The sequence below is a fragment of the Pteropus medius genome, unplaced genomic scaffold (assembly GCF_902729225.1).
Source record: "Pteropus medius unplaced genomic scaffold, Ma_sr-lr_union100, whole genome shotgun sequence".
Lineage (NCBI taxonomy): Eukaryota > Metazoa > Chordata > Mammalia > Chiroptera > Pteropodidae > Pteropus > Pteropus medius.
The window spans coordinates 746651-774211 of record NW_024349800.1 but is presented as its reverse complement, the minus strand read 5'-3'; the positions used below and the strand labels follow the sequence as shown (position 1 = coordinate 774211).

The following is a 27561-nucleotide window of genomic DNA, read 5'->3' as shown; positions in this document are numbered from 1 at the left end:
TTTTTTCTGCTACATTTTTATGCCATATATTGTGGCCATTTTTCTACATCAAAACCTATATCTACACAATTACTGTCAATAGCTGTCCAATATTACACTGTCTGCTATAACCACAGTTTATCTGATCCTCCATTGATCATTTTTAATTTTCTTTATTATAAAAAAATGATTTAAGAATACCCTTGAATCTATATTTTTGGGTACTAGTCTACCTCCAAGAAGTTGCAAGGGGAAAAGGCGTGTGTACATTTTTAAATACTTTTGATATGTAATGCCAAAGGGCCCCCAGAAAGTTGTACAAATCTCCATCCACCAAGAATGGGTTAGAGGGCATGTTTCTCATACATTCACCATTGCCAGGTATCATTGGTCTTTCTAGTGTTAGTCAATACATTACGTGAAGATGGTATATCCCATTGTTTAAAGTTGATTGTATTTTTAAATATTTACTAGGCATCTGTGTTTCTTCTGAGAACTCGGCATACATAGTCTTCAATCATTTTCACTATTGAGGTATTCATCTTTCTCTTAATAATTTTAAAGAAGTTTTTGTATAGAAGGAGTGTTGGCCTTTTATCTACTAAGTACAAGCTACAGGTGCCTCTGTTTTAACTTTGGTTATATATGTTTTTACTAAGAGAGGAGAGGAGGCATCTGAACAATGCAAAGGGAAGGGATTGCAGAAATGACTGACTCAGCGGGTTATAGATTAATCACACCCTATAGATCTCTAAATGGCCTTCCGGAAACTCTTGCAACACCTACAAGATAAAACGATCTGTAAATAGATAGGACCAGTGGTCTGGGAATTCCTTCCCTCTTACAGCCCCCACCTGAAACTTCCCCTGCCTATCCTGAGTCATGAGGTGCACGTAAAACCTCAGATAAAGGAATCACACACCCCTTGCATGGACACTGTAAAGGTATATAAGCTACAAGAAATCTAATCAGGGTGAGCTCGTGCTTTGGTGCTGTTAAGCCCCACATGCTCCACTGGCTAATAAATTCTCCTTCCTGTAACAAAGTTGTCTGAGAGTGCAATTTCCTCCAACGAGTGTCGCTTTCTGCAACATACATATAGAACTTATAAAATTTGATGTAGGAAAAAAACAGTATTTTTCTTTGTGCTTAGAAAGATTTAAGATAGACATAGCAAAATTTTCTTTCAGTTCTTTTTTATTCTTCATTCATTGTTGCCCTTGAATCTAACCACAAGGCCTCTGGCTACTCCATCCCACACAGCTGATAGTTGAGTCCTCAGCAAGGTGCCTTGTTATGGGGCAGGAATTTACAGTAATTCCTGGAAGCCTCCTCTCCTAGAAATGTGGTGAGGGAAAACACACCTCTATTTAAATAACAAACTTTGGCCTCGAGGCTCCAAATAGCCTCAGGTTACCTGAGTATTTTTTTAGGGTGGCATGAGAATTGCCATCACTCAGATCTGCTCCGAACAGCATGAGTGACTGCCCTCCCCCCTAGATCTGCCACCTAGAGCGGCACACACCCCCTTTTCCCTGGCCAACAATAGAGCACAGTGGTTGCTGTTGGCATAAGAAATGTCCAAACCTATAGAAATTTTTATGTTTATTTGGGCCAAACAGACAACATATTCTGGGGAGCAAGATCTCAAATGCTCCAGAGAATAACAGTTTTGCAGTTTCTTTTATACATTTGAAATTAAGGAGGAAACTTAAGGAAAATTACAGGGAGGTGGGAGAAAGCAAGACTGTGAACAGATTTCATGATGATTAAGATTATGTGCTCTCTTGCATGCTTTAAAGGGTAGGATTAGAAGGAGGAGTCTAAAAGGGAGTATTTCAAAGATGAGTTAACCTAGATGCATAGAAACAACAGACAGAGCTTCCTTAAAGCACAGATAAGCCTTTTAGAAAAGAAATTATATGCCTGAGGCGTGATTACCCACCAAGACCTACCCAGTTAGAAATTTATTCCAGCAGAAAGGTGGCTGAGGGTTCCCCATAATTCTGGCTGAAGCTTTTTGGAATTGGGCCACATTCCAAGACTCTTCCTTTCCAATTTTCCTTCCTTCCCCCTCTCCTGTCACAAATGTCTAAGCTACACTGGTCTGAGTTTCTCCTTGCCTTCTTCTGCTCCCGCTGTCACGGTTGGGGCTGTTTGGAGTTGGGTGTTGCCCCAATGGTAGCGGGGAGGGAGAGGGGTAAGGATGGCACAGATGTGTAGTTAACATTTTTCCTCGGTTCTTCCTCAAATGACAGCAGTGAAGAATCACAGGTCATTGAGATTTACTAGTTTTATTAAAAATATATTTTAGAAAGACAAAAAATGCCCCAGGGAAGCACATGGTCTCAGTGCTGTAACCAACACAAAGGGGCCAAAATGGCTACAAAAGGGCAAAAAGGCCAAAAAAGGCCATCATAAAGAGAACCCAGAAGGGCAAAAAAAAGGAGGGGCAAAATGGAGGGGTGCCCAGAAGGGCAAAAAAGGGAGGGGAGTCCAGAGGGTAAAAGGGCCTAGAAGTGGGAATGTCTTCCCTATATTTGGGCCATGATGGGTGGTTTCAAAGTCATTCCTAGGTGATTGGCAAGTGAGGTCATTTTGATTGACACCAGGCTGCTGTATAACCCTTCGCTTACTGTGCATGTGCATGCCCAGAATTCTACTAGCATTGGAGTGTTCTTTGGGCATTCTCTAGGCTGGGCCCCTATTTTTTTGTTCCCCCTGTCACTCATGTCTGACTAGCTACCTAACACTTCCCTGAACAATTTCTTTGCATATCCAATACTATCTTGGCAAAATTAGTTTGGGCTTCTTGACAGACCCAAACTAATCCAATGATAAAGATAATAACTGAAATAGTCACTGTGGTATACAATTTATGAAGCTCTGGTACAACCATCCCTCTTGCATTTCTCTCTACCATACTGGAGGTTAAACACTGTGTGTCCCACTTTACAGATGAGAAAACTGAGGCTCAGAAAGAGCCGAGTTTGGGCCAAATTCAGTCTCTCTCTGCCCCACTAGGCAGCTTGTATAAGCCCCATGTCCCTCCCCACACAACTCTTCAACCTGGACTGCCTATCCTAAGCATTTGCCCTGGAGCAAGCAGGCTCTGTTTTTCCTCATCCATCTTGACCTTGGATCCTACTGGGCCATAGCAATGTTAGGGGACAGAGCCCAGAGTACCCTTACCTTCATGGAAGGAGACCAGGTCCCCATATCCTAGTGGAACCAAGAGAAAGGGGCCAGGAACTCAGATATTGGGTAGGAGAGCAGCACCTTCCATTCTTGGGCAACTCTATGTGTTGAGAGAAAAGTCTTTACACAGAGAGGTGACTTCCTTCTGGGTTTCGGCCCTGCCCTCTGGTCATCCAGACCTCCTGCTCCTCCTCAGTCAGGGCGCAGGCTGCTATATTCCATGCTGACCTACCCCAGCTCCTCCAGTGCCTTGTGGCTAACTCAGCTTATCACTCTCCCAGGGCTGGGCCAGAGGCTGAGCACAGGACCTCCAGGAGGTCTGCACAGCCCAGAGAGAAGCGTCACCTTCCATATTCTGACCTTAAATTTGAGTAATGTGACCCAAGCTAAAGGTAGCTATTTGGGATGACCGTATTGAAGTACCAATACATACTAACTCCACGGTGCCTCAGCTGCCCAGCTGAACATGCAGAGCCGTTTGGCTCTGTGCTAAACCAATTGGGTTTTGGAACCATGCGCAGGCCGGCCCTTCTGTCCTGGGCATCTGCACTGAGTTGCCCTCTGGTATCTTTCCAGTCCATCTAGCTCTCCCTGGAGCCTGCCTCAGCCTTTTTTCCTTATAGCCTTCTCACTAACGTCCTAATAAAGGCAGCTGGTGGGGCCCTACACCCTCTGTAGCACACCAACCAGTTGGCTTCAGCCTTAGGAAGAAGAGATGGTCCCTAGTAAGGTGTGTCCTAATCTTACATCTTTATCTGTTCTGTCCTAGGCTCCTGACATTCTCAGAATATGGGTTCAGTCTTAGCTCCGTATTCCTGATGTCCATTCACTCTGAACCCCGTTGGAACATGGCCTCAGCATCTGTCCATCCACCCACCCATCCACACAGGTACAGTGTATAGTTACAAGCACAGACTCTGGAGCCAGGCTGCCTGGGTTTGTGTCGTAGCTCTGCCACTTATTAGCCATGTGACCTGGGGAAGTTCCTTCTCTGTGTCTCAGTGTCCCCAGCTATTAAATAACTGCCAACCTCAGCGTGTGATCAGGAGGACTAAGTGAGCTAGTATATGGAAAGTGCTTAGGAAGCAGTTTGCACAGCGTAAGTGCTCAATGAGTATTAGCTAATACTATTCATTCAACAAATGTTTCCTGGGCACCCATTCTGTGCAAGCATTGTGCATCCCAGTGGGGGTCCAGCAGGAGGGCAGACTTTCCCCTGCCCACATCGACCCTATACTCTAACAGGAGACATATAAATCCAACAGTCTCACAAGCAAACAGTAAGAAGCGCCCTAAAGAAATGGTGCAGGGGAGGCAGTATGAGGCAGTGGTTAGCCCTCAGAGACTGGAGCCAGAATGCCTGGATCCTAGCTGCATGATGACTCAAGGAAGCTCTTAATTTCTCTGGGCCTCAATGCCTCTTCTATAAATAGGGATAATACTGCCTTCCTCATAGGCTTTCATGAAGGATAAATGAAAACAGGTGGGAAGGACTTCCATAGGGCCTAACACACAGTAAGTGCTTGAGGAAAGTAAATTAGTGATATGGAAGCTGAGGAGTTCTTTGAAGGAAGGACAGTGGGAGAAAAGGACATGGGGGGTCTGGTGGGCTGCAGGAAGAATTTGATGTTTATTCTGAGAACTATGGGAAACTATTAGAGGATTTTAACGGAGAAGGCTGGTACTGGAGTCCGGGTGGGAGCTAAAGGAACTCAGACTAGAATAGCTGAGTGGGGAAGTGGTAAAATTGAAGAGATACTGAGAGAGAGACTATGCAGATTTGTGTGATGTTGGGAGCCAGGGAGAGGATGGGCAGGATGACGCCTGATTTCTGGTTCAGGTGGTGTCACTAATGAGCTGGAGAGAGGTGCCAGTTTGGCCTTTCTGCTGCAAGTCACAGTACACTTGACTCAAAGAGGCTTAAGTTAAAAAAGGGAGATATTGAATTCCGTAATGAAAGAGTAGAGAGGTAGACTTCAAGCACAGCTGGATCCAGGTGCTCAGATGTCTCCAGAGCAAGTTTCTATCCCCTTGTCCCTTAGCTCTTTCTCTCTTCTCTATTTTCAATCAAAATCACCTCTTCTGGTGGCTGAAATTCCCAGCAGCTCCAGCCCAGAACCCTTCAAGTCCAGACAAAATAAAGCACTAGTCTGCTGATCTTAAGGTTCTCTCCAATTAAGTCAGGTGCCCAGGCCTGAACCAATAACTGCAGCTAGGGGAATGGGCTGTACTGATTGGTCATATGCTCTCTCAAAAGCCTAAGGGAGTGGGGTAAATCTCTAAATCAAAAGAAACGGAGGACTGTTGCCAGATGCTAGAGCGGAATTCATGAATGTCGCAGACAAAGTAGGTGAATTTGCAGCTTTGTGTTTGAAATCAGTTTCTTTTACCTTAGATTCAGACACTACAAGATAATAGCACACATTTTTAAAACATGTTCTCTGTAAAATCCCAACAGGGAAAAGGGGACTTCATCAAGCTTGTCAGTGATTGGCTCTCAGCCGAGGGAGCCCCGGCCAGTCCAGCCAATGAGAACCTAGAGATTCCCAGATCTCACGCTGTCATTGACTCAGAGGCCAGGCAAAGTGCCTTGGAAGCAATGTGGGTCTGATGGGAAAATCCTTGTCTGTGGTTGGTGACTAATAATATAACAAACAGGTTACACCCATTGCAAAAATGTTAAGCCAGAGGAGGGAATGTGACAGGAGCCCAGTGGCTGATTACCGTTATGTGAAAATACCAGAAAGGGAGACTGTGAAAGACAAGGGCTGCCAGATCCATAAATCTCTTGAGCCCCTCCCCAGTTGTTCCACCTCCCCAAGTTTTCTTAAAAGCATTACCACCTCTGAATGCATCCCTAAACTGTTATTTAATTTAGGTTATTTTTGAACTTCATACGAACAGACATACTATAAATGTTCCTATTTGAATAGATGAGAGCACCCATGTCAGTGCCTGTAGCTGTCCTTCATTTCTTTTTAGCACTGTATAATAGTCCACTGACTGACTCTAACACACTGATTGATTTTTCTGGTCTATGGATATTTAGGTTGTTTTCTGCACACCCCTACTCCCCCTGCCACCATTACAAACAGTGCTGCTATAATTATCCTCGTATCAGTCTTCTGGTGACATTTATATTAGTCCTCTAGGGTGAACATCCAGGAGAGGGAGTACTGGGTCATGGGGTACATACATTTCAAGTTGACCAGTTCATGCCAAAGTGTTGTTTCAGAGTGTTTGTACCAGTGTGCATTCCTGCCAGCTGCTGACGAGGGCTGCGCCTCCTCACTAACCCTGTTACCATACATAGTAGGTGTGAAATGGTATCTAGGTATGGTTTCAATTTACATGTCCTTTGTCACTAATGAGGATGAGCAGCCTAACTTTTGTTTACCAGCCATCTGCTTTTCTTCTTTTCTTAAATTTCTGCCTGTGTTTTTTGCCCCTTAAAGCATTGTTTTTTCTTTGCAATCACGGATTTCTAAAGCATAGTCTGGCCATGTGACACCCTGTCTTCAAGCCTGTTCATGGCTCCCTGGGGTCTCAGAGCAAAGCCCACACCCGGTGGCCTGGCTGCAAGGCCCTATAGTGGGTTGGCTCTGGTCTAGGTCTCCAATCTCAATAGGAGCATTTCCCGACTCCTCTCACATTCTCCCCTCCCTGCAGCTCCTACAGGGCTTCCTCCACTTGCTTGCCCATATCCTGCTCCGTGCAACCTATCAGCTCCTGATGGTGCTGTGAAACCTGCCAGCAACACCCTCTCTCTCCCCAATGGCCCCACAACCTTGCGTAGCAGCTTCTTTCTCAGCCTTTAGGTCTCAGCTAAAACATCACTTCCTCCAGGGAAACCTACTGGCTTCTCCTCAATCCCACCCAGACAGTAGGGCCACAGTGCTTGTGCACTCTGTCTCAGGGCACTGCTCTTGTGCCATAATTGTCAGCAGACTCATCAGCCTTTGCCACTGGATGGCAAAGTCCACAAAAGCCAAGACCATGACTATTTTGCTCACACTTACATTTCTTATAACTGGGAATGTGGCTGCACAGAGCCACCTCTCTAAAACTCTCCGTGGAAGGTTGGGAAGGAAAGAAGGATGGGCAGGTCAGTGTGAGGCTATTAAAAAGAAGTGGCTGCATCAACACAGACCTAGGGAGGGACCCAAGGGTCCCTAGGAGTCAACATTACGGTGGAGGAGGGTGTGTATCGCATTGGGAATCAGGGAGCTGGGTTCTAGTCCTGCCTCCACTGCTGAGAGACCAAGATCTCTGGACAAGTCTCTTGTCTTCTCCTCCTGAGTTTTCCCCATCTAACAGAGGGGAGCCCTGGCCTTCTTCCTTTCTTCCCTGTAAGGCCAGCCTGAGGTCTGACCCATAATTATAGGCCCAGAGAGCAGGCAGACCCCTGATCAGATAAAGGGGCCATGTTCTCAGGTTCTTTCACAGAACCTACCCCCAAAGCAGCTTGGCTCCAGCTGAAGAAAATAATATGACAACACATAGGAGGATTGGGTGGATAGGCAGTATCCCAGCACCCTTCTCATCATTCAGGCCCTCCCCAAATACCAGATGCCAGAGACTCTGAGGAGAGCTTTCCTTCTACTGCCCTCTGCCCTGCCCACCTATTCCTTCTATCCCCACCCCCACCTGGCTGCACCAGGTCCTCATCTAAGTTTCTCATAGGGCCGAGGGAGCCAGTCAAAATATGTTCCCTTGCTTCATACAAGGCTCATGCCACCTTCCAGGAAAGCGTTGTCACCAGGCCCATTTAACAAATGAGGACTTGAGAGGCTTGGAGATCATAGTTATGACCCCTACATCTCAGCCAAGAGAGGCAGACCACACATTGGCCGCCTGACTCCACTGCTGCACTGCCCTGAGGCTCCCTACTATGACCACACTATACTGCCCTCCAGAACTCTCAGTAATTAAGGTCGGGGGAAGGGATCCTCTTCCACCAAACCTCACCCTGGCCTTCCCATGAGAGGGCTGGCCTCACTGCTGCCTTCCCTCAGCAACTCAGAGAATGGACAGGGACAGATGTCATCACCTGGCCTGCTGGACAGTTTCAAGGGGGAGGAGAAGGCCTCAGCCCTACTCACCACTTTGTATTAGGAAATCTACTGAGCATCTACCCATGGCTATCTCCACACACCCACATGCCTGCAGCAACAGGTTTCCTGTAGAGCAGCGATCCCCAACTTTTTGGCACCGAGGAATGGTGCTCCTATGAGAATCTAATGCCTGATGATCTGAAGTGGAGCTGAGGTGGTGATACTAGTGCTGGGAAATGGCTGTAAACACAGAAGCTCGGCTCGCTCGCCCACTGCTCACCTCCTGCTGTGCGGCCTGGCTCTTAACAGGCCACAGACTGGTACCGGTCTGCAACTCGGGGTTTGGAGACCTCTGCTGTAGAGAATTCTGGCTCCAGTCTCCATGCTTCCACTGGCAAGTTGTGTGTGCCACGAGGCAAGAGTTTCCTCTCTCTAAGCCTCCATCTTCTCATCTGTGAACTAAGCATGAAGCCTTTGGGGAGGATGGAAGAACATAGTGCATGTGAACAATCTATATGCCCAATAGATTTGTAGAAGGAAAAAGATGGAAATATCAAGTGTGGGCAAGGAAGCGAAGCAACTATAATTCTTGTCCATTGCTCTGGTAAGAATTTCGTAAGATACACTCATTTTAGAAAACTGTTGGGTGAAATTGTCTAAAGCTGAATACATGCTCATACAATGACCCAGAAATTCCACTCCTAAGTTTCTACTCAAGAGGAAAAGAGCATGTGTCATCCAGAAGTCCAGATAAGATGATCCAGAGCAGCATTGTTCATAATTACCCAAAGTGGAAACCACTCAAATGTCTATGGGCAAAGGGATGGAGGAGCATGTCATGGAGTATTCACACAGCTGATTACTGTATAGCAGTGAAAACAAATAATTTATGGCCACACAAATATAGCTCACAGCCACATGGATAAAGCTCACAAACTCAGCTTTGGGCCAAAGAAGTCAGGCACAAAAATTTGCACATGTATGAGTCCATTTTTTAAAAGTTCTAGAACAGGCAAAATTAATCTGTGCTTTTAGAAGTTAGAAGCGGGGTATCCTTCAGGTGGTTGTGACTGGAAGGGGCCTCAGAGAAGACTTTTGCGGGGCTAGTAGGGTTCTGTTTCTTGATCTGGGTGCCAGTTTTATAAGTATGTTTGATTTGTGAAAATCCAGCATGTTATACTAGAGGCATAAGAAGTTAATGAAAGACAGGGCTATGGTAAGCTGTGATGTTCCCCTGGGTCTGTGTGTTTTTGTTTTTATTAAGTCTTTAAAGGGATGACAGAAAGTGGTCTTGTGGCAGACAATGTCCATGCCCTACCTATCATCCTTCAGTGTGTGCAGAAGGTCACTGCAGCCTGGTTGGTCAGCCTGCACACACAGATGGCTTCTGGCTGCAAGAGCACGCTTAGCCTGTGTGTGCAAGGCAGCCGGAGTCCCATGAAATAAATGTCTCTGGGCGCAGCCTCAACCTTTACGGCGCAACATTGGCGGGCAAACACCCTACCTTCCTTTGCTCTTGCTGAGGTGTGCTCTACACAATCCCTTTGGGGATCCTGCTTGGCTGGAGCCCCAGTTGCTCCCACTGGTGACTCAGTGAACACACCCTTGTTGGTGGCTGTCCTTCCCTTTCACTGTGCTTTTTGGGATCACCTCCCAAATAAAACTTTGCACCTAAGTCCTTGCCCTAGGTCTCTTTTATGCACTAAATGTCAAGACAAGACAGAATGATGAAGGGATTGTCCTGATCTGGGAATCAAGAGGCCAGGAAGGCAGTTCCAGATCTAATCAGAACACCCATTATGGTCTTGGGCAAGTCATCCACCTTATCTGAGGCTGTTAGTAAGCACAGGGTGTTGAGTGAGACTTTTGCTTTTTCCAAGAACTAGTGACCAGAACCCAAAGCTGAGGACAAAGAAACCCCTGCATTCCAAAGAAAGCCGTGGGGGCCTGCCCTCCAGTCTTCACCCAGGAACCTCATACTCCACCCACTAGTCTGAACCTGTAGACCACCATGAGGACAGAGTGGGGCTTAATAATCATCAGGGCTGTGAACTACTGCTTGTGGAGCAGGAGCCATGCTTCCCCTCACCCACCCAAAAGTCGAAGTAAAGCCCCCGAAAGCCAAATCTCCAAATATCTAGGAGACTGGATGGATCTGCAAGGAGAGGACACAGGCTTCTCACTCTTAGTTCGGATGCCATCTCCTGCAGTGGGCCAGAGGCCTTGCGTCCTGGGCCTATATGCACAGGGGAGAAGAGAGCAGGAGAGAGAGTGCAGGGCAGAGAGCAACCACAGGGATTGTTGGCAGCCCACTGATGGTCACAAAAGGGACTGTCTTGGTGGTTCCCCACCCTAGAGGGAAACTGGCTATGGGGGCACTACATCAGCAGGGAACCCTGCTAGAGGCAAGAACTGAGCAGATGTGAAGGCGTCCAGCTGGGGCCAGGTGCCCTGGGTCAGGGCCTTCTGTCTGCAGAGGGGTCTCTCCCTAGTAGTGCTTCCGGAAGAATCACACGTGCCCATAAATGGGCTAGTGGGGACGGAGGCCATACCAAGGACACTGCTGGCATTGATGGCCTGTCAGTGCAGCCCAGGAGGCTATAGAGACTGACAGAGAGAGGACAGTATAGTTAGACTCTGGCTTCCTCCCTGCAACTTTCTGCCTCCCCATGTTAATGCAGAAGAAGCACCGAGAGCAGGGAAAAACAGGCTACACCCTCCCCACCCAGTCCCTTGGAGGAAGGGGAGGGTAAGGGAGGGGAGGAGATTCATAGTACACAGTGGCCTGAATACTTTGGGATTTGCTAGAGATGACCATCAGAGAATAGCGGGTCCATAGAGCCTAGGACACATCACAGATGGAAGGAAAAGAAAACTCTTTCCCTTTTGTCTTCTCAGCAAGTCTAGGTTGCTCAATAAACTGGTGGCACTTGAATTGGAAAGCCATGCTACATAAAATGAAGAATGGGGGTTTATGCAGAAGGGGCCTCCAGCCCCATCTACCACTCCAGGCCAGCATCCACCATACAGACTAAGGGGGTCTCCACCCACTCCATGACTTTGCCAGCAAACATCAACTTCACACATCATGAACCACTCCCCCCTCCCTATCCAGAGCTCCCTGTGTAGCACAGATGGGCTCACATCCACCCAGGGCCCAGGAAGCTCTGCCCCCAGCCAAGGCCAGCTGAGGCTGAACTCATGAACACAGCCAGGGTGTTCAGCAGGGGCGAGGGGGACTGAGAAATAGATTTCTCCCGTAAGAAAGGAAAAGCACAGTCCATTTTCATCCAAAGACAGATGCAAAAATCCTAAAAAAATATGAGCAAACCAAATCCATTTATCTCTAAAAGATAATGCCTCACATGCAAGTATGATTTATCCAAGAACTCGAGTTTGGCCTAACCCTAGAAGTGCAAGTCATTTGGTTCACCACTTTAGCAAATGACAGGAGAAAAATCATTCAATCATCTCAATAAGCACAGGGAAAAAAAAAAAAGCGATAAAATCAACATATCCTCACAAACTAGCGTGGAAAGGAACTTCCTTAATCTGATGAAGTATGTATATATATCAATTCCATTCCTACAGAAGACTGAAGACAGAGCCAGAGGAGCCAAGCCGAACGTGCCAGTCTCATTTCAATACCAATTTGCTCTTCCAGACAGCAAGCATCCCTAAGTACCTCCTGCGCCAAACTCATCACCGTGCTGAGGTTATAGAACGGCATAGGGAACTAAACGTGCCATTGGTGGTGGAGAACCCTCATCTTATTGCAGAGGTAGCTTCCCCAGAGGTTTGAGAACAGGCAAGATTGCCTGGCATCACCACGCCAGCCTCCCCAGCCTACCTTTCCCTTCCCTATGTGTATAGCTCTGCAACTTTTTTTTTAATTATAGGAAAATACACATAACATAGAATTTACCATCCCAACCATTTTTAAGTGTACAGCTCAGTGCCATTAACTACATTCACATTGTTGTGCAACCATCACTAATATTCATCTCTAGAACTTTTTTATCTTTCTAAACTGAAACTCTGTCCTTATTAAACAGCCACTCCCCTTGTCACCCTTCCAACCCCTGGCAACCACCATTCTACTTTCTGTCTCTATGAATTTGACTACTCTAGGGACCTCATGTGAGTAGAATCATACAATATTTATCCTATTGTGACAGGCTTATTTGACTAAGCAAAATGTCCTCAAGGTTCATCTGTGATGTAGCATATGTCAGAATTTCCTTCCTTTTAAAGGTTGAATAATATTCCATTGTATAGACTACATTTTGTTATTTGTTCATTATGAATAATGCTGCTATGAACATGGGTATGCAAATATCTGTTCGAAGCCCTGCTTTCAATTCTTTAGGGTATTTATATCTTTCCTACTTTCTGCACAAAGAAACACTGCCTCAAACCCTAGGATTCCAGGCCCTTTACCACCCAGCTGAAATGCTGGGACAGGAGAGAAGACTTGCATGGAAAAACTGAAAAATATATTCAAGAAGAAGAAGGACTTGAGGTGAGCAGAGGATATGAAGGGGATGCATTCATTGGCATTACTCACATATGCCATCTCAACTAATCTTCATGATAGCCAAGATTTGGGCCATAAAAGTATCCCGCTTGCCCAGGATAATTTTTTAAATTAGTGTATTTCGAGATCTATATTTCTGGTTTCTCCTGAAAAGTTGGAGAGTCTAGTTTGGTCTGTGTTCCCATAGCTGGAGCCAAGTGGAACACAGACCCTTTAGTCAGACCCTGGGCCCTTCAGGTCTCCACAGTTCTCTACAACCCTTCCCAACTGGCACCCATAAGCACTTGAGTTTGTGAGCCCTTAACTGGGGATGAATTTTCCCATTTTACAGCTAAGGGAAATAAGGCAGAGAGATTAAGTAAGTGGCTGAGGCCCAACTTGAACCCCGGACTCTAGGGCTAAATAACAGACACTGAATGGAAATTAAACTGTATAGGTGGAGGCTAGATATGGTGACTCACCTGCATACCTCACCCCCACCCCTGTGCTTTCAGGGCCCCACCACTGTCTGCCCAGCCCCACATGCAACCCACTGCCAACGGGAGGAGTGTGGCCCTTTTGTCTGTCTCCCTACACTTCTGCCCTGCCACCTCTTTCCTCCATCATCTGGACCCCTGTGCCTTCCCTCACTTTGTCTTGCCACTGCCAGGTGCCCTGCATTCTGCGCAGACACTGGCTGCAAGAAGGCTCTTCTGGAAACATGCATCTGCAGGTAGTACTCCCGTACCTAGAAGCCCCTTCTCAGCCCCAGAGCCCTTAGGATAAAGTCTGAATGCATCATCAGCCTGGCCTTCAAGTTACCTTGGAGTTGGCTCAGCTTTCCCTTGCTCCCTGCTTCAACTCCCACACATCTGCCCCACCAGTCAGACAGAACTGTTGAGCACACCACACCATTCATAACTCTGCCTTTGCAGATACTATTTCCTTTGCCTCAATGCCCTTCTCTCATTTTTTCTCCTGGTAAACCCCTACTCACCTTCCAGAACCCATCTCAGGCATTGGTCCCCCTGCCCCCTGTGCTTCTGCCATTACAGCTCTGATCACTGTGTATTCCTACTATCCTTTTCCCATTAGATAGACACCATATCTGAGTCATGTCCAAGCCACCACCTCCAATCTAGGGCCTGGCACAAACGGGGAGAAAAAAAATAAATAATGGAGGGATAGAGAGGAGGATGGAGAGGAGAATGGGTGGAAAGATGAAGGGATGGAAGGAAGGAGAGACAGAAGCATGAATGGATGAGGAGAAGGATAAATAGAGTGAAGGGGGAGGGAGAAGGGAGGCACAAAGAGATGGATATAAAGAGAGATGGAGGATGGATGGAGGGAGGGAGAGATGGATAGAGGGAAGGGTGGAGAGACCAGTGGAGAGAGGAATGAGATAATATGGATCTCCTTACCCCACTGTGTAGCAAGGCCCTCAGGGAGGGGAGGGCAGTCTTTCTTTGTCCTGTGGGTTCTCCACAGAGCCCTGCACAGGAGTGGGTGTGCAGCAGGAGCTCAGTAAACTGACAATGAGCTAAATATGGAATGCATTGGGAGTGGTGTTTAGGGTGAGGAATGGGGGCCAGTGGGTGCAGTGGATGGGGCAGTCCTGTGTGATAATGGCAGGGGTAGGGGCTGGGAGAAATGAGGCATTGAACAGCTATGATAGAGAAAGAACTAGCTGGGTTGGTTACCAGGGGCATCAAGGAAGAGAAGAAGGGATTATGTTCCTGAAGTGGAGAACAGTGGTGACCATGAGTTGAATGTGCTGAGAATGAGGACTGCCCATTGGGGAACTATCCAGGAGCAGGGTCAGAGATCAGGAGAGCATCTGGACCAGAGCCAGGCTTGGGATTTCTCATGAGACAGGGTAAAGGAGCATGTATTGAGAGAAATTTCCAGAAAATCTTGGTGGAAAAAGCAAAGGATGGAAGCAGAGCCTTGGGGATAGGAGAATGAAGCCAGCCAGGAAGAAACCAGAGGGAAGGGTTTGGAGGAGAGCAGGATTGGGAAGCCCCGGAGGAGCCTAGTCTCTGCAGTGGGCAGCTGAGAGGGAATACGGTAGGTGTTCAGTCAGGATATTTCCCTGTCCTTAGACCCCTTCTTCCATACTGTCCTGCCCTTGGGGTCAGACAAATGCTTGCAAACAAAGATAAAAGAGGTGAATCTTGGGCAGAACAATGATCATTTGCAGAACCAGAGTGGCAGGGCTGTCCACCAAGCAGAAGCGGTGAACAGCCATGTTAACAGAGATACGATGTGCAGAAAGTGGAAGTATTGAGTGGTTTCTGGCAAACTTTCTCCAAATCACAATTGCCCGTGCTCTGTCTGACCGTCTACTGCCTCAGTTGGGATCTCTGACACTCTCCCATTTAAGCTGTGCATCAGCACACCCCTCCACAACCCAGACTTGCTCTGCCAGACTGCTGATCCTAATCCCATGTGCAGAAAGGGCCAGCCTCCCTCTCACAAAAGGCCTTTATTCTGCTGCTGCTTATCCCTGGCCTCCTATCACAGGGAAGGCCTTCCTCCAGCCAGGGAGAAAGGAAACTTTCTGTCCAGCATCTACCACTGCCAGGCCCTTTGCTTCCTGCCTTTGTCCTGCTGCTGGGGAAGATGGTAGAAAGGCCAAGCATAGGCTGTGGCATCACACCCAAGGGGAATTTACTTCTGATGGCTAAATACCAGCTGCACAAATTTGTACTTGTTCCTGGGCCTCTCTGGGCCTCACTTCTTAGACAAAGAGATGTTCTACCTTCCAGGAAAGATCTGAAGGCAACAGGAGACCATGTGTCCCTCTTTCCTTGTTGTGTCTCCAAATCCAAGCCCATTCCGGACAGTGGACCCTGGTGCTCACAGAGCCCTCTATCTGAGCCCTCCTCCCCCACAAGGCTTGCCCCAATGTCCCAGGTCCCTGATCCTGCTGAACAAGCAGCGATCTCCCTCACTCTCTGAATTCTACCAGTGTGATACTTATCAGTATACTACACCAGCAGTACTCAGATATTTTGCTCTCAAGATCCTTTATTAGGATTGCTAGGTTTAGTATATAAGTATAAATACAGAATGCCAAGTTCAATTTGAATTTCAGATAAATAACAAATAATATTTTTAGTATAAGTAAGCTCCCAAAATTGCATAAGATGTGCTTGCATTTTATCTGGCAACGCTATCTTTTATTGGCTTTTTTTTTCTTCTTTTTTTCTTTTTACGCCTACAGCACCTGGTCTTCCTAGGTGGTCTTCCATCCAAGTACTAACCAGGCCCCACCCTGCTTACTTGCAACCCTATCTTTTACACTCTTAAAAATTATTGAGAACTTCAAAGAGCTTTAGTTTTAGGGATTATAAATTCTGATATTTACTGCATTAGAAACTAAAATGTAAAAAATTATTAAAATATTACTGCCAGTTGTTCTTTCAAGTAAAAAACTGGTGTTCCATAAAAAGGGGCTAGTTGAGCTGACAACTCAAATAGTCACACGTATCCCTGACACAACCATTGGACTTGGGGACGTGTTATGTGCATTTCTCATTTCATCACATAGAACATTAAAAAGATGTGTGCTTAAGGGTTGTGATCGATACAGACCTTTTTAAGACATCTTTATTGAGATAAAACTCTTATACCATATAATTTGACCATTTAAAGTATACAAATCAGTGGTTTTTAGCATGTTTATGAGCTTATACAACTATCACCACAATTCATTTAAAAATATTTTCATCACTTCACAAAATCCTATGCCTGTTAGTAGTCATTCTCCCTTTCTTCTAGCCCCTGACAACCACTAATGTACTTTCTGTCTCTATAGGTTTGCCTATACTGTACATTTTTATAGATGGAATCATATATTATGTGACCTTTGTGTTTGGCTTCTTTCATTCAGCAGAATATTTTCAAGGTTCACCCAATGTTGTAGCATGTATCCATACTTGTTTCCTTTTTATGGCTGAATAATATTCCATTGTGTGGATAAACCACATTTTGTCTATCCATTCATCTGTAGATGAACATTTGAGCTGTTTCTACTTTTTGGCACACATTTATATGCACAAAACTACAAAACCATATTGTCACATCTATATTCATACAAAGGTTGAGAGGTTCGTTCCTATAGTCATAATAAAATAGCCATGAGCCGAGGCCTTAAAAGTGAGAGATTTAGCAAAGGCATGGAGCAAAGAATTTTGTCATTCTTTAGAATTTTTTGGTGACTTTTATTATAGATAATTCCCAGCAGAAGTAGAGAGCATGGTATAATGCTCTTACCACGTGCCTACTATGAGGCTCCCACCCCAAAAACCCACAGCTCAGCGTCCTGGGCTATCAGGAAGGGGTGCTGGCACTGGGCTCTGCTGGGGAATCTGTCCATCTGGGCAGCCACACTGATGTCCCTGGCCATACTGCCAGCTTCCCCCATTAAAGATTTTGGCTTGGCTCAGGCAGCATTGTCTCCTGATTGATACCTTCTCTGTGGAGCTGACTGGGTAGGAAAGACTGCTTTGCTGATGGAGGCCTCCCTGAGATGAGAAGTTCCAGGACCAGCCTGGCAAACAGCTAGAGTTAGGGAAATAGAGGCCCAGAAGTATCATGGACTCTCTGCACATCTCCAAAATGTTCAGGCTGTATAGGTGCAGTTACCTCTCAGAGATTCTGCTGGCTTCTGTGGGAGGCCAAAGAGGGAAGACTGCCTCACCTCGGCCCTGCTATCAGGGAGGAGGGGTGAGTGGAGGGACGTGGGCGAAAATGTGGCTGCAAGAGCAATGCAGCCTGAGCCTGAGCCAGCAAGTATGGAGACAGGGATGGGGGGGCAGGGGGAGAGGTGCCTGCAGGTCATTCCAGTGAGCTTTGTAGTGTCACTCCTGTGACTCTCCATGTGTACTTCTCTCTTGTCCCTAAGTCTTCAAAAAATTTTCTAAACAGGACCCCAGGGCATGACCCCCAGCTCACTGGGGCCAGGTTATCAAAGAGAGACAGCTCATCTGAACCCCCGAATCCCAACCCAAGGCCTGAAATCCCTGGTGAAGGGAAGGAAGAGACTTGGGATCAATGTCAATGGAAGCACTGTGATCCAGCTTCCCTGATCAAGGAGGTTGCCCCTCCAGGACCAGCTTGGGGAAGGGAAGCACCACTTCTGAGGATGATCCAGGGCTGCCATATCTAGTGACAAGAAGACATTTGGGCACCGAGAGCCCATGCTCTCTCACCAAGCCTGAGCATGCCAGCTATCTGCAAGAGGAAACTTCTAACTCACTCAAAGGCACACTGAGCTCTAGCCCTGGTCTGTGAGGCCCTGGGAGGGGGCCTGCTGGCTCTAGCCAGCTCTCCCAGGGATGGAGCTCTGGCCCCTGGAGCCTTGGCCCCAGGCTTGAACACTTGGTCTTAGGTCCCTGGCTCTGTACTCTGACCACCAACCCTGGTTAGATGCCCTCTCCTCACTCTCAGCAGGTGCTGCTGCCCTCCCTCCACTCCAGCAGTCTGAGTGACCTGCTGCCATAGGGAGCTTCCTGAGTTAGCTTTGCTGTAAGCATCTTTTGGGAAAATATTTGCTCACTGCCTGCAGGCTTCCCTGGGCTCCAGTTTCCAGCCTTGGTGGGGAGCACCACTATTTACACCAGACCTTGGCAGCCAGCCCCTGGCACTGGACTCTACAGGCAGTGCCCACTCTCCATCTCAGGCCCAGGAGACCTTGGCAGAGCTCCGGTCGAGCCTCTACCCTGCTGTCTCTTCTCCCCACGTTTCTGGGATGTACCCAAGTTCCCATGAGCAGAGAATCTATCCCTGGGCTGGCATCATCAGGGAGAGGCAGCTGAGGCCTGCTCTGGAAGTTTCCAGGGGCTTGGGAACCAGTGCCAGAGTAAGCATTGCCCAGGCCTGTTTCCCCAGGCCCCATGGACAGAGAAGGGAAGGTGGTAGAGGACAAAGGCATGGAGCACCAACTGCACACTGGGTGTTCCCAGTGGCCAAATTTCACATGTTGGAGGCATTACTTTCCTGAGGAAGTAGGGATTCATAGAGAAGAGCCTTGCCCAAGGTCGCACAGCCTACAAGTGGTACAGGCAGGATTTGAACCCAGGACCCAGTCTCTAATACCCCTAAAGCCCACCTCTCCTGCTTGGAGCCTGAGCCTGAGCCTGACCAGACAAGGAAGGAAGCAGCAGCAGCCTTCCTTCCATCAGCAGGTAAGGCTAGAGTCGATGGCTTTGGGCTCTGGATTGGCAATGACTCTGGGCCTGAGTGTCCATGTAGTTGCCACCTTCCCCTGGGTCATGTTTATCAAGCCCTATAACTGGGCTCCTCCCTCAGTTTCCTTTGCTGACTAGGAAGCTGGGCCCTCATGCTCCTCCTGGTTCCAGCAGACAGTGTTGAGGCCCCACTTGGGCCCTATTCCTGCTCTAGGATCTACCTGGCCAAGACAAGCTCCCCTGGCCAACATAACAAATCTCCCTCTCCTTCCTGAGGGCCCCTGTCCCATTCTGGGAACATGGGCCATCCATAGCTCTGGAGCTGCTCGCCTAGGCACAGATCCCTCCTGGGTCAGGGCAGAAGGATAGGGGTAGAAGAGGCGGAAAGGCAGGGGCTTGGGAGAGATGCTTCTACCATTGGATGCTTACATTTGCCTGGGCATCTTCTTTCCTAAAATGGCAAGGAATGGGAAGTCCTGAGTGGCTCCTGGTGCCCAGTGGGCACTCAGCCAGTATAGGCCCTTCTTCCTGTTCTTCCCCCCCCGCCCCACTGACTGTACCTCCCATCTTCTTTCTCACAGGCCTTGAGTCAGAGACTGACAGCTCCATCCCCTAATATTTAGGAGGAGGCAACTGATGAAAGGCCACAGAGCTCCAGGGCCTACCTCTGGTCACCTAGTACATGACCTTGGTCAGTCAGGGGTTGTACCAGGCCGAGGAGCCAGGGGAGCCAAGGGATGGGTGTGGCCGCTGGGGCTTGGGCTGACAACTGCTCTCTCTTCCAAATAATAACAAAGGACAGCTGCCAGATGGGTCAGGACAGCTTGTTTCCATAGCTGGGCCCAAGGGAACCTGGCTGACCATGCCTCAGCTATGCTGAACCTGACATCTGCTCTGCAGCCGGCCTTGTCCTTGCTCAGGACTTAATTTTTAATTCTGCACAAAGCAGAATGGACACAGAAATATCCAGGGGCCCATAGGTCCACCGTTTCTGTGGCTGATGGAGCTGGCAAGTCCTCCCAGAAGTCAGGTGTTGGCCCCTGCCTCTGGGGGCATTCCCCAGGCTGGAGGAAGAAAGAGGGGAAGGAGAGAAATGAGAGGAGGAAAGAAACATCCCCCGACTCTGGGCCTTCTTCTGGCAGCCTCTGTATGGGGCTGCTGCGTACAGCAGATTTCACATAGGCTCATAGCTTTCCACATACATACAGGTACATTGAGGCTAGGAGACAGGTAGTAACAGACCTGCTTCATTGCAGCTAGGAGACAGTGACAGACCTGCTTCACTGCAGCTGCAAGACAGAGTGAAGACTAAAATTCTGACTGCAATGACTTATAATAATCATGGCAACTCATTTCTGGAACGTTGACTGTATGCCAGACATTGTTTTAAGTGCTTTGCTTGGGCCAACTTATTCATTCCTCACAGCAAGTCTGAGGAGTAGGTACTGATATTAACCCCATTTTACAGATGAAAAAAATGAAACCAGGGAGGTTACCACTCACCTAAGGTCAAAGTGGACCCTAGGAAAGTGGACCCTAGCTAGTATCATCCAGTTTGCCCCAGTACTTGTCCAGTGGGTGGAAAGGTGAAGCTTTGTTCCTCCCACACCCGCTGGCATCTCACCCTAGCACCCCAGCCTGGCTGCCAGCAGCTCCTTGGAAGCTCCAGGTGGAAAAACAATTGTGGTTTTGGCCCAGAGCTGCTGGAGGGGCTGGGAGCTCCCTTTTCCATGTCTCGCTGATGCCAAACAGCTCTGACTGAGAGAACCGGGAAGGGCCCAGAAAGGGCTGGGAACTGAGGCTCTTGCTCAGGATTGGGAAAGGCCCCCATGGATTCAGAGGGCAAGTGGGGGCCCACCCCTCCCAGAAGTAGGATGGGGGAAGTGGTCTCCACTCTGGCCTGATAAAGACTATTTCTGGCCTGGTTCTACCTAGAAAGCAGGACAGCCCCAATAGGCATCAGCCAGGTTCCTTCATGACTGAAACAATGATGGAGTGTTTATGGAGCACCTACTGAGTGCTGACAGGCCCTGTTCTGGGAAGAGTAGTGGGGAGCAGACCCAATCCCTGCCCCCTTACTATTTGGCAGGGAGAGCAGACAATGAAATGGGCAGTAACAAGAAAGTATCTGTTTCCCAGCACCCTGGGAAGAGGTGAAGTGACTTGCCACAGGCACTCAATGAGGCTGTGATGAGATTAATTCACATCCGGGGGGCCTGGGACCTTGTGGCCATGCTCTGATCCCTGCCAGCCAGCACCCAGGTTCCACTTGCTGTACGTTGAGCATCTACTATGCACAGGGTCATTGCCATGCTCATGTGACTCTTCCAACTACCCCCTCAGATGGATGTCAGCATTCCCATTTTCCAGAAGTGGCAGCTGAGGCTCTGAATGAGAAAGCATTTGTCCAGGGTCATCTAGTTGAAAAGGGCAGCACCAAGATCCCACTCCAGATCATTGATGTCAGAGGCTACAGCCTCCCTCAAACTCTCTTGGGAATTACTGGCATTTAGAGTTATGGGAAGGAGCTATCCTGAGTAGGGCAGAGTGGGGTCAGGCTCCCAGCCGGCAGACAGCCTCCTCCGGCACTGGGGGGAGTTGGGGTGTTGGACCTCAGCCGACACCATCCGTTCTTTTACAATGATCCATTATTTATTTAGCTTAAGCCCCACCTATGTGAACTCTCTAGATAATTTCGGTCTATCATTTTAAAGAACAACACAGTTATAATTTAACCATTTAAGAGGAAATGAAGTCCACACAATGTCTTCTTTGTATCTTTAAAAACTACCATTGCCAACCATTTTCAGGCCACAGCTTAGTAAAGAATCTAGGTGCTTATTGAGATGGGAAAGGTGACTTGCACCTACACAAATGTCCCCCAAACTGATATTTTGTTGTTGTTCTTGTGTTGCCCATTAATAGTTCGTCTGTCTCTTATTGTTAGACTATTATTTCTAAAAGCATATACGGTTTGCTCTGGAAAGTGGCAAACAAGCTCAGTGCATCTTATTAGTGACTAGATTGTCAACAATTCTGCTGTGAGCAGAGTTTAACAACAAAGAGACTTTTCATTAGAATAAATTCCACCAACTACTGCTTGAGCTTGGGAAGCTCTAGGGATTCAGGGACTAAAATCAGGGACTTAACACAGCAAGTTGCTAGCCTGTATAGCAATTTTGTGCCAAGTAGAGAAAGGCTCCACTTCCTCAAGACACTTTACTGCCATCTGCTGGAAAACTGCCCTGATAAATACACAAATCCACCATGATTACTGTGTGAATAAAACTCTTTAGAATTGTGTAGTACACAACTTGTATAGCTCATCATGGCAGTCCTGTCTTGATGTCACCAGGATTCCCTCTTTCCTAAGCAAGTTTTATCTTTTTCTCTCTCCATTTTACTCATTCATACCTTAGACAGGTTTTTATCTTTGTGATAAAATATGGCTGCTCTATAACTTATAAGACAAGGTCAGTTCCCCTCCTATACCCCCCAAAAAAAGTCTAGGTAAGGATTCTGGCTCAACTTGAGTCACATTGCATCACTAAACCATCTTTGTGATCGGCGAAAGAGGATATGTATCAATCAGGATGGGTGAGATTATGCTGTGTGTCAACCAATTCAACACCAATAGGAATCCCCAGTTGGGGGTGTGGTGAGGGAAGGAGAACTTAGTCAGTGAAAACAACTCAATTGTGATACAGCATGGCTGCAGAACAGCATGGCTGTGGAGTAACTCAATAGTGTCACAGCTCGATTATGAAACAACATGGCTATAGAATAGCAAGGCTGTGAGGCAGCTCTAGTGAGGTGATCCTGAGCCCTGGTGTTACCAGCCAGACAGTTCTGTTCTGCTCTAATCTAGTCTGCTGGGATGGCTCTGCTTTGGTCCATTCTGCTCCTTCCCAGCAAAACAACTTCTCTGTGTTATAGCTCTAGCCTAGGAAAAGCAGTTTTCAATGGAAAGAGAAAGTGTACTCTCTGAGCCAGAGGGCAACTGACTTATATAGAGAGAAGCCCCTGTCTCTTGTCCCTGATTGGTCTATTCTCATACAAATGAGGTTCTCATCCAAATCCTCACAGTTTGATTGGTCCCAAAAGTACTGCCCTGATTGGTCAGAGTAGAGTTGCTCTGATTGGTCAGTGGAGATGCTAATAAGGATATAGGTACACAGCTCAGATTAGAAGGTCTCAGACTTATTTGTTGAAATAGGATTCCAGGAATTTCTTTATAAGGGCTAGCTCCGATGGCAGGAACACAACGCAGGCAGGCAGTTCAGTGCAGGCTTCTCCCTGAAGCACGGCTTGTGTGAAAAGCCTCTGTTTTGCAAGAATACTAAGCTCTGTTTTTGTTTGTTTTGTTTTTTAATTTTTGAGCCCAGTTAGCCACCAGGAGCCCTTCATGGTATTTTCCTTTTTGGGGTCAACATATGTAACAAGCCACTTGAAACCTCAGTAGCTTAAAAAAAAAAAAGATTTCTTGCTCACATTGAATGTCCACTCCAGTTTGACTGGGGGCTCTTCTCACCTTGGACTTTCAGGGCCCCAGACTAACATGCTATGGCTCTAAATGTGTGCCTACCATCACCATGGAAAAAAAGAGGTCACTTGGAGAATCATCCACTGGCTTGTAAAGCAACCACTCGAGAGATACAAAAGCCATTGAGCTCAGAGTTAACAAAGCAAGTCTGTGGTCACATTCGACATCAAAGGGCAGATAGGTGCAGCCCTGGCCTGGTCTGGAAGAAGGGGGCTGGACTAGGATGATCTGAATTTGAATCATAGTCTACTCTTGGAGCAACGGGAGCTGGGCAGGGGACCATGATTATTACAGCCTGGGACTGAGGGGTAAGAGTTCCTCAAGGAAGTGAGGACAGTGCCAGTTGCCCCAAACAACTGTCCAGGGCAGAAGCCAAGAGTCAGCCAGCTGAAATGGGAGCGTCATGTGTGAGTGAGACAGCAAAGAGCAGCCACACCCAGCCTCTGGACATTGCATCCAGCAGGAGCCCCAAGGGACCTATAGGGACCAGAACTCCAGAGAAGAAGCACACACAACTTCAGCCCAGGGAAAAATACACAAGGGGCCCAGCCTATACTCCACAGAGATGTTTTACATGTGGAAACTCTGTATTGTTTTATCTTCTGGTTCTTGGGTAGCTGTGGGTAGGCAGAGGTGCCAGATAAGTAAAGAATGATTATCAACATTTCTTAGAGTTGCAGACCCCATTTTTACAGAAGCTACCAGTGCTTGGATCAGTCAAGGAAGTTTCTCAATTTATGGAGCTAACTGAGAAACCTGCATTTACAAAGCACCTACCATATGCCAGGCTGTGTTCATTTCTCAGGAGTTCCTGTCTCTGTTATAGGAGTGAGGAGGTGGCACGTTGCAAAGACAGGCAGGCCCATCTCCAAAGCCTCAGTCTTCCCCTTGATACCCTCAGGAGTCCTGGGGGTCATCTGGGGTGGGAAAAAGTGAGAGGAAGGAGTGGCGGGCATTTAAAAGGATGATGGTTCCAGCATGTGATCAAGGAACTTGAGGAACCACATGGACGGACGATTATGGGCCTGTTTCAGGCACATTCCTGAGCTCTGAAAAGAGAAATAAAAGTGTTCCCTTGTTTTTGAGCTGAAGAGACAGCAATGTTGTCGTATAACTAGGAACAGATGGGCTTCAGGAATTTCCAAAGGCCTTTTAGTGTATTAGACAAAATAGCTTCCCAGCCACACACCATAACTTTGTCTGGCCGGCTGGGTATCGGTTACCCAGACGACCGGCAGGCTGCATGCACTGGCTGGAGGGTCCCAGAAGGGAGTAGGCCTCTGGCTGGGCCCCTGGCCACTCCCTCTGCCCCAGCAGGAACCCCCCTTGCTTGTGACACCTTTCCCAGAGTTCTAAGGCCAGGGCACAAAGAATCTCACACTCAGAGTTGGAAAGGGGGTGGGAAGTCCCAGAAGCTGCCTGGTTGGACTGCCCCCTGAAGCTCAAACACTCTGCTACCATGCTTTAGGAAGAGGTGACACCCATGGGCACCCAAAAGTGGAGCGCACAGTGGCTCAGTGCCAGGCTCTGGAGTGAGGCAGGGATTGTATCCTGACTGGAAGACCAACCCCCTCCCTGCATCTCCAGTCCTCATGTGCATCCTCACAGTGTGAGGATGAAGCCATTTCACATGTGCCAGTGCTTGAACTGTGCTGGAACCTAGAAACACTGCATTATATTGGCTGCCATTATGATGACCCTTGGACAGCTCTGGCTGAGATGTCTTGCCTTATTCCCACCTGAATAATATTGTTAGCTAATACTAATTGAGCACTTGCATATGCCAGAGCACCTTATTGGGGAAAAAAGTGAGGCTCAGAGTGGTGATTGGCCTTACTCAAGGCCACACAGTAAATTCAAGCTCTAAACACTGCCCCTGCAAGGGCCCCAGCTCCGGCATTGGAGCAAGGCCTCCAGGCTCTTTAGGTCTGTTTCAATGTCTATGCAACAAGATGTTACATAGTGAGCCATGAGGGTCCTTCCCACACCTTCACCCTAATTCTGTCCTCAAATGACTCAGACCATATGGCAACTCCATTTTTGTTGTCTCACAGTCTTCTGTAGAGGGAGCAGCAAGACTCAGAAAGTGAATGCCATCTGCTAGGGTCACTTCTCAGGCCGGTGACAAAGGCAGGTTTGAATCCAGGCTGTCCAACTCCAAAACCTGCATATCCTTTCTCCAGAGAACCCCTCACCCCAGCAGAGATCATGGTTCCTATTCACTCTGTAAACTATGCCTTTACCCTAATAGTAAGAAGGGAATGTAAAGAAAACACCTAGGGTAGTGGCAGATGATGCTCTGCCACTCGGCCTAGAGTAGCCTTGAGCAAGTGCTGTGTAACTGTGCTGTGTAACTCTCGGAGCCTCAGTTTTCCAGGCTGCAAAATGAGGCTCCAGATTTCTGCCCAGGGAGTCTGCTATAAGGGTGAAGGAAGAGCGAGAGTATGCAGGGTGGTGTGGCTGCTGATGCAAAAGGCTTTTCAAGGTCCTCTTACTGATGCCACATCAGTACATGCCACTATGGCCCCTCCCCTTTCCTTTCCACCGCCCTAATAGGAAGCCTACAAGGGGAAAAAGCCAGGAGGCCAGGATTGTCGGTGGTGTCAAGCTCCCTAACAGTTCTCCCTGGTCCTCACTTTCTGTATTGACAAATTGACAATGTTGATCACCAACACTGAGCCAGGATCTCAGCAGGCCCTCCATAAAGAATAGCCTTCCCTATCTTCCATCACAGCATGCCCCAGTCAACTGCAGTGGCATGAGGCTGGGCCTCCATGTGCCATCAGCATTAGAAGGTGGAACAAGTGGTCCTAGGGGCCCTCAGCTCTAATGGTGCACATGCCAATCCATAAAGCATTTCTCAGCCACCTGATGTTTTATTTTTTTTTTTATTATTATTTATGCCTACAGCACCTGGTCTTCCTAGGTGGTCTCCTATCCAAGTACTAACCAGGCCTGACCCTGCTTAGCTTCCAAGATTAGACTTCAGGCTTGTTCAGGTGGCATGGCTGTAGATCATGGACTGTGGCTCCACTGGGGCGCGAACACAGGACATTCTGCGTGTAAAGCAGACGTGCTAACTGCTACACTATGGAACCATGTCCGTGATGCGTTTTTTTTCTTTTTTTAAATTCACTTTGTATTTGCAAAATTGAAGTTGCAAGTTGGATGGCCCTTCAGAAAGCTCAGTGCATCTTCCAGCTGAAGAGTGTTTCAAGGGCACGTCATGGAAGCCACCGGTCTCTGCAAGCCCCAGCTTGAGCAGCCAGCCACTCACCCACTTATAACTGCCATACTTCCCTCTACCTGGCCCTGCTACCAACACTGAGGGACTGAGGATAGCTGCCTTTCACCTCTGGGTCCTGTCTCATCTGGACATTGGTGCTGACACCTTCTTCTCCTAGGATTGCTGGTAAATGTGTGCACCAGGGAGGGGCTGAGAGATCCAGGTGGGGTGTGGGACATTATGCTCCCCAAGATACTCTCATTCCAAACCTTTGCCAGAGGGTCTGGTTATGGGAAAAGGGCACTCATTTTGGAGTCAGATGGATTTGGGTCTATTCCCTGGCTTTTCCATTGCCTGACTATGTGATCTTGGGCAAGTCAATTCACCTGAGTCTGTCTCCTCTTCAGCAAAACGGTGATGATGATGATGGGTAACTTGTATCAAGTGCTTACTCCATGCTGAACACGGCTTTAAACACTTTACACACATTAACTCGTTTCATTTTCACTACAGCGCTATGAGGTAGGTGCTATCATTCTCATGTTACGGGTAAGTAAATTAAGGCACACAGAGGTTAAGTCATCCAGTTACCAAGGACAGGAAGTGGGACTCAAAGCCAGGCTGGCGAGGGATGAGAGCCCATGTGTTAACCACTGCACCCTATAGCCTTGCAATAATCACAGGACAACACTGTTCCCAAGGAGGCACTGAGCCTCCCCATGTTGGCCCTGGGCCTAGAGCAGGGAGTCCCCAGCCAGTGTTGGCTGAGTAAATGAAGCCAACTCAAGAGAAGGCTATCCTAGAGGAGTTCTTGGCCCTAGACTCCTAAAGCATTTGGCTGAGCAGCCAAG

The 27561-nt window shown here is 47.8% G+C and overlaps 1 long non-coding RNA gene across 2 annotated transcripts in view; it reads left to right on the top strand.

Annotated features, from left to right (window-relative positions):
- Nucleotides 1–27561, top strand: part of LOC120621417 (uncharacterized) — a 39089-nt gene that overhangs the window by 9459 nt on the left and 2069 nt on the right. For both annotated transcript variants that reach the window (XR_005658149.1, XR_005658148.1), the window contains 2 exons: nucleotides 3947–4066; nucleotides 26642–26896. This is a non-coding gene — a long non-coding RNA (uncharacterized LOC120621417). The remainder of the gene's footprint in view (nucleotides 1–3946; nucleotides 4067–26641; nucleotides 26897–27561) is intronic.